This window comes from Saccopteryx leptura, chromosome 7 (assembly GCF_036850995.1).
Source record: "Saccopteryx leptura isolate mSacLep1 chromosome 7, mSacLep1_pri_phased_curated, whole genome shotgun sequence".
Taxonomy (NCBI): domain Eukaryota; kingdom Metazoa; phylum Chordata; class Mammalia; order Chiroptera; family Emballonuridae; genus Saccopteryx; species Saccopteryx leptura.
In genome coordinates, this window is record NC_089509.1 from 105228934 (window position 1) to 105242531 (window position 13598).

The window sequence follows — 13598 nt, forward strand, 5'->3', positions numbered from 1 at the left end:
TTAAAAGATTTTCAGTTCTAATTTTTTTTTTCTGTAGCACTACCTCTGTCTATGTATTGCCTCAGCTGAAGAGATATCTGTTTATGCCCATGATTTCTTTTATACTCACGGACCTAGGAGGCTGGGGAATACAAGTGTGGTTCTCAGGATCTGTGATGCCCACATACTGTCATTGAATGAAACATCTTCTTTGTGTTTGTCGGTGCCATTTTAACCAGGGGAGGGGTGGCAGCTTTCACAAAGTATGCTGACATCTAAACTTCCTAGATAAAGCCGAAGCTCACTCGATCTGTTTTTCCCATCTGTGAATTCCTTGCTTTGTTTTTGAGACACAAAACAGGAGGCCAGGCTCTGTGAAATGTGTCACTGCATCCACAGCCTCCGAGGAAAAAAGGATCCATAAAACCTTAGACATAAAAAATAATAACACTCCAAATGCTAGTTAATAAAATGCTCCACCTCTTCAGGAGAAAGAGACACTTTATTTGTATTCATTAGAGTGACCTAAGCACTCACTTGCATGCTTTATTATACCTCTCTGGTGTGATGTAATAGTGTGAGCCATTGAAAATAAAGCACGCATATCATATTGTTTCGTCTGTCCACGTATTTGAAACACAGGTATTCTTTGTTCCTCCCTTTCTCCACCCACCTTTTTGATTTCCTCCTCTTCCCCTTCCTCTCCTTGTTTCCTCTCTTCCTCTTCATTACTCAGCCCACCAGTGACTCCCCTAAAGGGCCATTTCATTTTTACATTCTGGAAGCAGTCCTGTTGGTTAAAGGCCCTGTGAGATTACACGGGTGGATTAGGTTTATTTTCTTGTTGCTTTGACATCTTGAGTTACCTTATTACTCGCCTCCACTGGTAAAAGTTGACCTGAAGATTTTTTCTATTCCTTCCATCCTTCCTTCCTTCCTTCCTTCCTTCCTTCCTTCCTTCCTTCCTTCCTTCCTTCCTTCTTTCCTTCCTTCCTTCTTTCCTTCCTTCCTTCCTTCCTTCCTTCCTTCCTTCCTTCCTTCCTTCCTTCCTTCCTTCCTTCTGTCCTTCTTTCCATCCTTCCATCACTCTTTTCTCTCTCTCTCTCTCTCTTTCTTTCTTGGAAGAATGCAGTGTTTGATAACTAATAAATAATAAAGAAATAATTTCAGTTGGTAAAAATGAAGCCACGGAATAAAAATCTGGTTCTAGGAGAAGAGAAATAGGAAAAGAAACTATTTACACCTAGGCTGCAAAATAAATGTTTCTCTCTCTCTCTCCCTTGGTTTTGGAGAAAGATATCCCACCATTAACAAATGATACTGCTCTGAGTCCATTAGGTTAAATATTCTATGTCACTGTCAATCATTTTGCAATCCACAGAGCAATAATTCTCCATAATATCTGCCAACTCTAGTCAATATATTTGCATCATTTTACTTTAGAGACTTATGAAATGCAAATGAAAGTTCTAATAATAATGCTTCTTATTTAATTAGTTCTGCCTGATAGTCTTTTTCTTTAGCAAAGCTTTAAAAATAAAAATTAAATTCCGAGCCTGATGTGGCCATTTGCCCATTCTTTGTTATTATTGCTGGCCCAGTCCATTGCTTTGAAGTTGCTGAGAAAGAAGGCAGGAGTCATAACATGAGACATGAGACCCTGTCTTAGAACACACTGCACTCTACAGAAATCTCTCATTCACCGCATTATTTTAAACCTAGAAAAAAAAGTATCACACCTACATTATATTCTTAACTAATTTTAAAAGAAATCTTTGGAAAAATGAAGCTGGGCTTTCATGGTGCCCTCCTAGGAGAGTGTCCCGCAGTGCTACCGCCCCGCAGCGCCCCAGCTGGGCATACCTGTGTACCGCACATCTCGTACTTGGGGAAAAGACTGCTCTCCTTCATTCCATCATACTTCTGCCTGCGCGTATGTCGGAGAAGTAACCTGGCTGGTTGGCATTCTGCATCACCCTGAACCCAGGACGCCGTTAGGGATAGAGGCTGCCCGGCTAGTTCCCTTTGGAGCTGCTCTGCCCCGTGGAAAGGATGCCCTGGCTTGCCCCATTTCTAGGCTTTTTCTGCAATTTTGGTTCCATGGAGCATGACCTCAGGTCGGGAGGCATAGATGAGGAACTGTATTCAGGAACCTAAGTTTAAACCATAAGGATGATGTGTTCACCAAAATTGGGGACAGTATGTGCCACACAGTGTGACGTTAAGAGCTTATTATAGGACAGTTCAACTTACCTTTATCACTAATGTGGCCAGTCCTAAACTGATTTATTTCTTAGGGCTCAGGTAGTGGTATTCTTTGTTATATTATTTTCTTTTGTAACCTTTTTATACACATCTCATATGAATCTAAGAATATATTTTGCAAAGAAGTGAAGCTACTTTGGTAGAGCACACTCTTTTGTTCATTTTTATTTCTGCTGCACTTCCACTTTTCCAATCTCTTGCACTCTTACGTGAGCCCCAAGATCGTTTTATGGAAGCATAAGTCTCCAGAGGAAAGAAAATTAAAAATTATAAAATTATTGAATGTATAAGAATCATCTCTTCAGGTTCAATTATTCCGTGTGAAATATTTCTATAGCATCAACACTGTGGTGGTTATTCATGTCGTTAACAGGGAGATATAGAGATAGGTGATAGGAATGATGGATAGATAGCAGAATGCAGTAAGTATTAAAGGAAAGAATAAAAATAGATCATTGTAGAGTCCAGAGTCAAGTTGATGGTATTGTTACAGTGAAGGGAAACCTTGATATGCCATTAGCATTATAATAGGTCCCTAAAGAAAAGAGGATGGCTTAAGAGAAATGTCAGAATAACAGACATGGAGTCAGGAGTATATTTTATCTCCTATACTTCCAAACTTTGCTGAGGGACAGGTCTGGCACAACCAATTTCTTCCTTGACTTGGTATTATATGGACACAGCTATTGCTGAAAATAAGGGTGGACCCATTTGGGGCATTAAGAACTGCCACCCACACCCATATGTACTAATTTGTTTCCTGCCAAAACCTGTCTTTTGAGTCATGCAGGATTGTGCTAAGGGGAAAACCAGGCAGCATGTTCAATGAGATGTAGAGAAATATTCATAAACTCAAGGGTCTGTGACTTCCCCAGGAAGTTTTGGTTTCTGCTTCCAAATTAACCTGTCCAATGGCTGCTCAGAGGCTTATAGATTATGGAGATTAATCAAAAATACTCACAGTAATTTTGTTTTTTTAGTTAGGATTCTAAATTTCTGTTAGAAAATTCCTAAATCATTAGCAGAACAATAAGCAGAAAATGCATATCACAGTGCTCAAAGTATTTATTGGAACCAGGGGTCTAGATAAGTTGTTCCAGTGTCAGAGAGGGACAAACAAAATAAAAACAAAACCTATAGATCATATTTAAACCCTCTGGGTAAATATGAACAAGAATAGATTATATTTTTCTAAGGCATCTGGGTGTAAACCTTTTTTTCCTTCTTTGCCAGAAACCATAGTGTTTATAGGCATGTTTTACTGGAAATCTGCTGCTTCTCACAATGTTTCCTGCACAACTGTCTTAGTAAAACTACATCTGGAAATGACAAGCACACGGTTGTAAATCTGGAAGTCAGTGTGTTGTTGTAATAGCTTGCAGCTACAATATGGCCGTCTTGCTGAATGCCAAAGAGAGTTACAAAGACAGAGGCCAGCTGTAGCTACTGAAATGGATACTATTTTTTTCTGAGGGGATAGAAGGGGTTTTAAAAGGGTTATAATGTTTCTTGTCAAACTGCCAAATGAACCAAGGTAACATTGAACTTATTGTCTCTTAAACAAATCAAATAATTTCAGAGACTGACCACCAGGTTGGATTGAGCAAGCATGATTTGCTGGATGGCATAAAAGCAGGTAGCAATCCACTGAATTGTAGTTTCCTAGAGTTAGTCTGGGTCCTAGGGGTCATTTAAGTGAGATATCTCTTTGGATAATGAGCCTCCCTTTCCAAGAGCCCCAGAATGCCATCCCCACATATAAGCTTGAGCATCTCAGCATTTCTCAGTCCTGGCGGACTGCTCTAATCCGTGTAGGTTCCAAACAAAGCATCCTATGTGGTAAGGCTGAAACTTAACCCACATATGTGTTTCTTTGTTTTTAAGTTAACCTGGAGATTCAAAGCATGATTCATCACTATGAATGTATATCAAATCCCATTTTGATTTAAATGCCACCAGTGAGAATGACAGTAATAAATTAAATAGCACTATTTAGTAGTGAAAAATAAGTGACTTCTTTTTCTTTCTTTTTTTTTTCATTTACAAATGTACTAACTGTGTATTAAGTGAGTATTAGTGTATTTAGATACCATGGGCTTTGTAACACATACATATTTGAGTTTTGTTTATACTTTAAAATGGCTTACACTTTCAGTAATGTCTCTAAATACGTGTTTAAAAGGTGTATATATTTAAAATAACTATAGTGTCTTTCCTCCTCTCTACTTCTAATCTGTTTCTAGAATGTTCTTTTTCCCTTTAACTCTGTATCAGAGGAAGAACAGATTGTCTCTCTTTATTGGGCTACCCCCCTTTTTCCTGTTTCCTTTCTCCTACCTCCTTATAGTACTTCCAAAGGGACATCATATTCCATTATTTCTGGTTTTTGTCTCTATGTCTTTAATATTTGAATTTCTTTTCTAATCCTTTTCTCCTTGCTGTCAATCATACACATATTTTTGCTCTATTAAAGTGAAAGTGTTCAAAGGTACGAATTTCCTATAATAGATAAATAACTTATGTAGATAAAACATATAGTATGATGACTATAGTTAAAAAGGCTGTACTGTATATTTGAAAATTGTAGTTTATATTTGAAAATTGTAGTTTATTTTTCAAATATGCATATTGAAAAATGTGCTCAGAGGTCTCAACACAAGAAAAAATATATAATTTTGTGAGGTGATGGATATGAACTAAACTTATTGTAATTTTTCTGCAGTATATACCAAATCATTATTTTATATATTATAAGCTTACACAGTATAAAATGTCAATTTTTTTATAACTCAATAAAATTATGAGGAAAAATTAATTTTAAAATGAATTATATAGCCTACTCAACCTGTCCAAATCATAAGGAAAAAAAAAACCTTTCAAAATAACTTTTCTTGTAAAGATCCATGAGGCATTATGGTAGGGCCAATGTTTGTGGTTCATGGGTATTCCCAATATCTAACAGAATACCCAAGCATAGTAGATGCTCAGTAAGTGCTTGTCAAACAAATGAATGAGAACAGTAAATGAGTACATATATAAAAAATGTATGTATACTTGCCATCTCGACTCCCTCACAATTTACTGGCTGTTTTCCTTTCCCTCAGGTCCAAATTCTGAAAATCACCTTGATCTGTTAGATGCTGAGTCAGTATTCCAACAGCTTCTCCCATCTTTGCTTTCTCATTCTGACTATGCACTTGACACTGCAAACTCCTCCGTCACCAGCATCACTCTCTCAACACACACTTACACACACAGACACAAAACATACACCTACACATTGTAATAAATTTCTCTGAGCTTTCACGATGGGAAGTTCATGAGCAGCCAGTTCTTCTCCAAATCTGTTTGGGCATCTCCTTCATTGCCGCTGACGTTTCTCAGGGACACTTTCCCTTTGGTTTGAACTCTCCAGGTGCTGACCTTGCACATGTCTCATCTCCCATCTTGGTTGTTTAAGAGACAGAGGAAGAGCAGGAAGAGGAAGGGAGAAAGCAAAAAATGAAAACATTTATGTAGGAGTTAGTAGTTGGAGAATACTTTTTCAAGTGACCCAACACTTCTCTCTCTTAATCATAATATGGTCCCTTACAACCTGCATCAGAATTATTAAAACATTGATTTCCAGGCTCTACCTTAGTCCCTTAGTTCCTACTGACAGAGAATTCCAGGAATGCAACATCCAGAATCTATATTAAAAAAACAACAACAAAGACTTCTTCGGTGATTCTAACATGCAGCCAGGTTTGGGGACTATTTGAAGTACATAACAACATATGAAAGAGGATAAATTTAAGAAAAAAGAAGAGAGGTAGAAATATATAGATTCAAAGACAGGGTATCTGGGTCATTCATCATGACCTGCAACATTTTGTTCAGACCTTCCCTTTCTCAGTTTAACAAGAGTCCTGATTTGACTTTATCTTCAGTGGTTTGAAGATTATCAACTTTTTACCTTCACTATGTACTGAGCATTCATTCAATGTTAGACAGCTCCAACAAATAGCTTTCTCTTAAGTCGGTAAAAATATGACTACAGCATTTCAAGGCATTTCCTCAGGTAAATATACTGCTCACAAAAATTAGGGAATATTTATTGCTTCATATTCATTTTGAAATATCCTCTAATTTTTGTGAACAGTATACAATACCAAGCAGAGGTTCAAATTCTATAATTTGCTAAGACTCTAGGACTTCCATTTCATTTAAAATCCTACAAGTCTCTGGTTCTCTCTTTATTTTTCCATTTTTTTTAAAAGAATTATTTAGAAAATTAAATTTAATGGAGTGACATTGATCAATAAGGGTACTTAGGTTTCAGGTGAACATTTCTATAACATTTGAACTGTTGATTGTGTTGTATGCCCATCACCCAAAGTCAAATAATTTTTTGTCACCATGTATCAGCCCCTCTTTACTCCTCTCCCCACCAAAACTCCTTCCCCCTGGAAATCACTTCACTTTCAGCTATATCCATGAATCTCATTTTTATATCCCACCTATGTGTGAAATAGTATAGTTCTTAGCTTTTTCTAATCTATTTCACTCAGTATAATGTTCTCAAGGTCCATCCATGTTGTCATAAATGGCAATATATCATCATTTCTTATGGCTGAGTAGTATTCCATTGTATATATGTACCACATCTTCTTTATTCAATTCTCTGTGGAGGGACACTCCTGTTCTCTATTATTTTTTTCTTTACTAGTGTATTTTCATTTTTCAAACTCAAATCAATTTTAACATTCCTGCTTTTTAAAATGGAAATATCTGCTTTGCAATATTATGCATATTAGCAACACTCATATAATTGCTCTTAAACATGTAGGAGAGGGCATATCAAGACAAATATTTGATAAAAACATGGTTTATTTACACAACACAGGCATGTGGTAATGGAGTTAGTTCATTGCCACCCACAAAATTAGTGACAATTCTATGTAACATGGATAGAGTAGAAAAAGAGAGAAAAGAAAAAAAAATGATTAGCAAGCAATGCAGTGCTCATTAATTTTTGTTTTACTGATATACACATGGATTTACTCTGTGAGACCCCTGCAGAACAAAGGGTCTGCACATCCACTGCTTCTAGTCCTGTCCCATTTCCCAGTCATGTTCCTTGGGCTAAATTTAGCAGCAATAGCTCTCCTTTGGGGCCATGCCCTGGTATAGCCCCTATACATGAGGAGAGAGAATTCTGCCACCAAATGAGGGAAAAGCCGATGTCTTCAAAATCACAACATGGCCAAGATCCCACAGCTTTTTTATTAGACCCTTTAGTTAAAAGATAGAAGACACAAAGTTTTAAATAGTAACTATGCCTACTTACTCTTAGTTTATACCCTTTGTTTTTTGACATACTTTTATTTTTTTTCTTCTTTCAAACCACTATTTTTGGAGAAGCTCTTTGTTGATATTTAACATAAAACATCATAAATAAAATGTCCTAGAGCAATGGTTCTCAAAGTGTGCGCCAGGGCACACTGGTGTTCCCTAGAAGATTTCCAGTGCACCCTATGGTATTCCAGAGAAATATGTGCCTGTTGGGGACGAAAAGGCCAACAGGGTTTTTGGAGTTTAGATATTTGGGGGACAGAGGTGTGGGGAATTGGCTATAATCTGACAGTCTGCCCAACCCCCCCACCTCACTTGCCCGATTAGGTTGCAAAAGGCTGTTAAACTGTGGTGAACTGTGGTGCTGGATTGTTTACATTACCTCCCATGTTCCCCGGGAAGACTGGAGGCAAGTTTCTTCTATCTTTTGTTTGGTGTAAAGTTAAGATGATATGTATGATTAAACATAAGGAATTGTCTCTTGGAGCCTTTTAGATGTCTATAAAAAAAGAATATGTGGCAATATCTAGAAAAGCTTTGAACATTTTACTACAACTTTCAACATCTTATTAATGTGAATTAGAATTTTCTACATTCAACACAATTAAGAGTAAAAAGAGATACCTAGGGAACAGAGGCCACACCCAGTGGACTCCAGTGGCCAAAACCTTCCTTTACACAGAGAAAATGAGAAGGCAGAGAAATGCAACACAAATGAATCAAGAGAAATCCACAGAAAAGGACCTGAGTGAATCAGATATAACCAAATTACCAGATGCAGAGTTTAAAATAATGATTGTTAAGATGCTCAAAGACATTAGAACAACAATAGATGGTCATTACGAACACCTAAATAAAAAGATAGCAAATATAAAAAAACATTGAAATAATAAAAAAGAATCAGTCAGAAATGATGAATACAATATCAAAAATGAAGAACACAATGGAAGGAATTAAAAGGAGGATGAATGAAGCAGAGAATCGAATCAGCAAGTCAGAGGACATGATAAATAAAGGCACGGAAGCAGAGCAGAAAAAAGAAAAGAGACTCAAAAAGTCTGAGGAAACTCTAAGAGAGCTCTGTGACAACATGAAGAGAAATAACATCTGCATCATAGGGGTTCCTGAAGAAGAAGAGAAAGAACAAGGGAGACTTTGTTCAAGCATATCATAGCTGAAAATTTCCCTCAATTAAGGCAGGAAAACATCTCACATGTTCAAGAAGCACAGAGAACTCCATTAAAGAGAAATCTGAAGAAATCAACACCAAGACACATCATAATTAAAATACCAAAGCTAAGTGATAAAGAGAAAATATTAAAAGCTGCTAGAGAAAAAAAGACTATCACCTACAAAGAAGCCCCCATAAGGATGACTTCCGACTTCTCAACAGAAACACTTCAGGCCAGAAGGGAATGGCAAGAAATATTCAAATTAATGCAGAACAAGAGCCTACAACCAAGACTACTTTATCCAGCAAGGCTATCATTTAAAATTGAAGGACAAATAAAAAGCTTTCCAGACAAAGAAAAAGCTCAAGGAATTCACTACAACCAAACCAAGGCTGCAAGAAATGCTAAGGGGCCTATTATAAACAGATCAAAGGAGAAAAAGAATATAGCAAAAGAGGAATACAGCTTTAAAGAATAAAATGGCAAGAAACAACTACATATCAATAATAACCTTAAATGTAAATGGTTTATATGATCCAATCAAAAGACATAGGGTAGCTGCATGGATAAGAAAACAGGACCCATACATATGCTGTCTACAAGAGATGCACCTTAAAACAAAAGATGCACATAGACTGAAGATAAAAGAATGAAAAAAAAAATTAGGTCTACTTGAAAGTTCTGTTCGTTTCTATCACAACAAGTTTTGACATGTAAGTACATGTTTATTTGGCTCATGTGTGCCTCTATTTTTATCACTTAATGTATACATACTGACGTAGCAAATTAATTAAATCAAAGTTGATTCACGTTAGTCTTATGTGTGAAGCAATAGTGTACCCATGGCTACTGATAAAGTTCATTTATGCCATTATAATTTTTACAAATTTCAACAAGAAAGAAATGCTACAGAAGCATGTCTGTCGCATCCACCATATTCCCCGGACATAGCACCCTCTGACTATCACTTGTTTTTGTCCTTACAAAATTTTTTGAAGGGCAAAAATTCAAAAATGAAGAAGATATCAAACAAGCACTGATTCAATTTTTTGCAACAAAAGATAAAACATTTTTCAAAAATGAGATATACAAATTGCCCTCATGCTGGCAAGAGATCACTAATAATAATGGCAATTATATTATTTAATAAAGTTTATTGACAGTAAGAAAATTTGTATTTTGTTTTATTACAAAAACAAACAGAACTTTCTGGTAGACCTTATATTTTATGCAAATGGAAATGAAAAAAAAGCTAGGGTAGCAATACTTATATCAGACAAAATGGACAAAGACTATAGTTAGAGATAAAGAAGGTCAATACATAATGATAAAGGGAGCAATCCAACAGGAAGATATAACTGTTATAAATATCTACGCACTTAATATAGGAACACCTAAATATATAAAGCAGACTTTGATGGATTTAAAGGGTGAAATCAACAGCAATACTATAATAGTAGGAGATTTCAATACCCTACTAACATCACTAGATAAATCCTCAAGAAAGAAAATTAACAAAGAAACAGCAGACTTAAAGAACATACTAGATCAACTCAATTTAATAAATATCTTCAGAACCTTTCACCAGAAAACAGCAGAATATAGATTCTTTCCAAGTGCTCATGGTACATTCTCTAGAATAGACCACATGTTAGGGCACAAAAGTGGTCTCAACAAATTTAAGAAGATTGAAATCATATTGAGCACTTTCTCCAATCACAATGGCATAAAACTAGAAATCAACCACAACAGAAAAACTAAAAAATACTCAAACACTTGGAAACTAAATAGCATGTTATTAAATAATGAATGGGTAAACAATGAGATCAAAGAAGAAATTTAAAAATTCCTAGAAATGAACAATAATGAGCATACATCAACTCAAAATTTATGGGACACAGCAAAAGCAGTCCTGAGAGGGAAATTCATAGCATTACAGGCATACCTCAAGAAGCTAGAAAAAGCTCAAATAAACAACTTGACCCTACATCTAAAAGAACTAGAAAAAGAACAGCAAGTAAATCCCAAAGGTAGTAGAAGAAAGGAAATAATAAAGATCAAAGCAGAAATAAATGACATAGAGGCTAAAGAAACAATACAGAGGATCAATAAAACTAGGAGCTGCTTCTTTGAAAAGGTAAACAAGATTGATGAATCTTTAACCAGACTCATCAAGAAAAAAACAGAGAGGACTCAAATAAATAAAATTAGAAACGAGAGTGGAGAAATAACAACTGACACAACAGAAATACAAAATATTGTAAGAAAATACTATGAAGAACTGTACACCAAAGAACTAGACAACCTAGATAAAATGGACAAATTACTTGAAACATATAATCTTCCAAAAATTAATCTGGAAGAATCAGAAAACCTAAACCGACCAATTACAACAAATGAGATTGAAACAGTTATCAAAAATCTCCCAAAAAAGAAAAGTCTTGAGCCTGATGACTTCACAAGTGATTTCTACCAAATATTCAAAGAAAAACTAACTCCTATCCTTCTCAAGCTATTTCAAAAAATTCAAGAGGAAGGAAGACTTCCAAGCTCCTTTTATGAGGCAAACATAATTCTGATTCCAAAACCAGGCAAAGACTACAAAAAGAAAGAAAATTATAGGCCAATATCCCTGGTGAATTTATATGCAAAAATCCTCAACAAAATATTAGGAAACCGGATCCAGCAATATATGAAAAAAAATCATACATCATGATCAAGTGGGATTTATTCTTGGGAGGCAAGGCTGGTACAATATTCACAAATCAATCAATGTGATTCATCACATAAACAAAAGGAAGGAGAAAAACCATATGATAATTTCAATAGATGCAGAAAAAGCATTTGATAAAATTCAGCACCCATTCATGATCAAAACTCTCAGCAAAGTGGGAATACAGGGAACATACCTCAACATGATAAAGGCCATCTATGACGAACCCACAGCCAACATCATACTCAATGAGCAAAAATTAAAAGCAATCCCCTTAAGATCAGGAACAAGGCAGGGGTGCCCCCTTTTACCACCCTTATTCAACATAGTTCTGGAAGTCCTAGCCACAGCAATCAGATAAGAAAAAGAAATAAAAGGTATCCAAATTGGAAAAGAAGAAGTAAAACTATCATTATTTGCAGATGATATGATATTGTATATAGAAAATCCTAAAGTCGCAGTAAAAAAACTACTAGACCTGATAAATGAATTCAGCAAGGTGGCAGGATATAAAATTAATACTCAGAAGTCAGAGGCATTTTTATACACTAACAATGAACTGTCAGAAAGAGAAATTAAGGAATCAATCCCCTTTACCATTGCAACCAAAAAAATAAAGTACCTAGGAATAAATTTAAGCCGGGAGATTAAAGACTTGTACTTGGAAAATTATAAAACATTGATAAAAAGAAATCAAGGAAGATACAAACAAGTGAAAGCATATAAACATCATTAAAATGTCTATGTTACTCAAAGCAATTTATAAATTCAATGCAATACTGATTGAAATATCAATGACTTACTTCAAAGATATAGAACACATATTCCAAAAATTTATATGGAACCAAAAGAGAACACAAATAGCCTCAGCAATTTGAAAAGGAAGAATAAAGTGGGAGGTATCACACTTCTGGATATCAAGTTATACTACAAGGCCATTGTACTCAAAACAGCCTGGTACTGGCATAAGAACAGGCATATAGATCAATGGAACAGAACTGAGAACCCAGAAATAAACCCACACCTTTATGGACAACTGATATTTGACAAAGGAGGTAAGAGCATGCATTGGAGTAAAGACAGCCTCTTCAACAAATGGTGTTGGGAAAATTGGACAGCTACCTTCAAAAAAAAATGAAACTAGACCACCAACTTACACCATTCACAAAAATAAACTCAAAATGGATAAAAGACTTAAATGTAAGCCGTAAAACCATAAGCATCTTAGAAGAAAACATAGGCAGTAAGCTCTCTGACATCTCTCGCAGCAATATATTTGCCGATTTGACTCCACAGGCAAGTGAAATAAAAGACAGGATCAACAAATGGGACTTTATCAAACTAAAAAGCTTCTGCACAGCCAAAGACAATAAGAACAGAATAAAAAGACAAACTACACAATGGGAGAATATATTTGACAATGCATCTGATAAGGGGTTAATATCCAAAATTTATAAAGAACTTGTAAAACTTAATACCAGGAAGACAAACAATCCAATCCAAAAATGGGCAAAAGAAATAAATAGACACTTCTCCAAAAAGGACATACAGATGGCCAGTAGGCATATGAAAAAATGCTCAACATCACTAATCATTAGAGAAATGCAAATTAAAACTACAATGAGATAACACCTCACACCAGTCAGAATGGCACTCATCAACAAAACAACACAGAATAAGTGCTGGCGAGAATGTGGAGAAAAGGGAACCCTCCTGCACTTCTGGTGGGAATGCAGACTGGTGCAGCCACTGTGGAAAACAGTATGGAGATTTCTCAAGAAATTAAAAATCGAACTGCCTTTTGACCCAGCTATACCATTGTTAGGAATATACCCCAAGAACACCATAGCACTGTTTGAAAAGAAGAAATGCACCCCCATGTTTATGGCAGCATTGTTCACAATAGCGAAGATCTGGGAACAGCCCAAGTGTCCGTCAGTGGACGAGTGGATTAAAAAGCTGTGGTACATATATACTATGGAATACTACTCAGCCATAAGAAATGATGACATCAGATCATTTACAACAACATGGATGGACCTTGATAACATTATACTGAGCAAAATAAGTAAATCAGAAAAAACTAAGAGCTATATGATTTCATACATAGGTGGGACATAAAAATGAGACTCAGA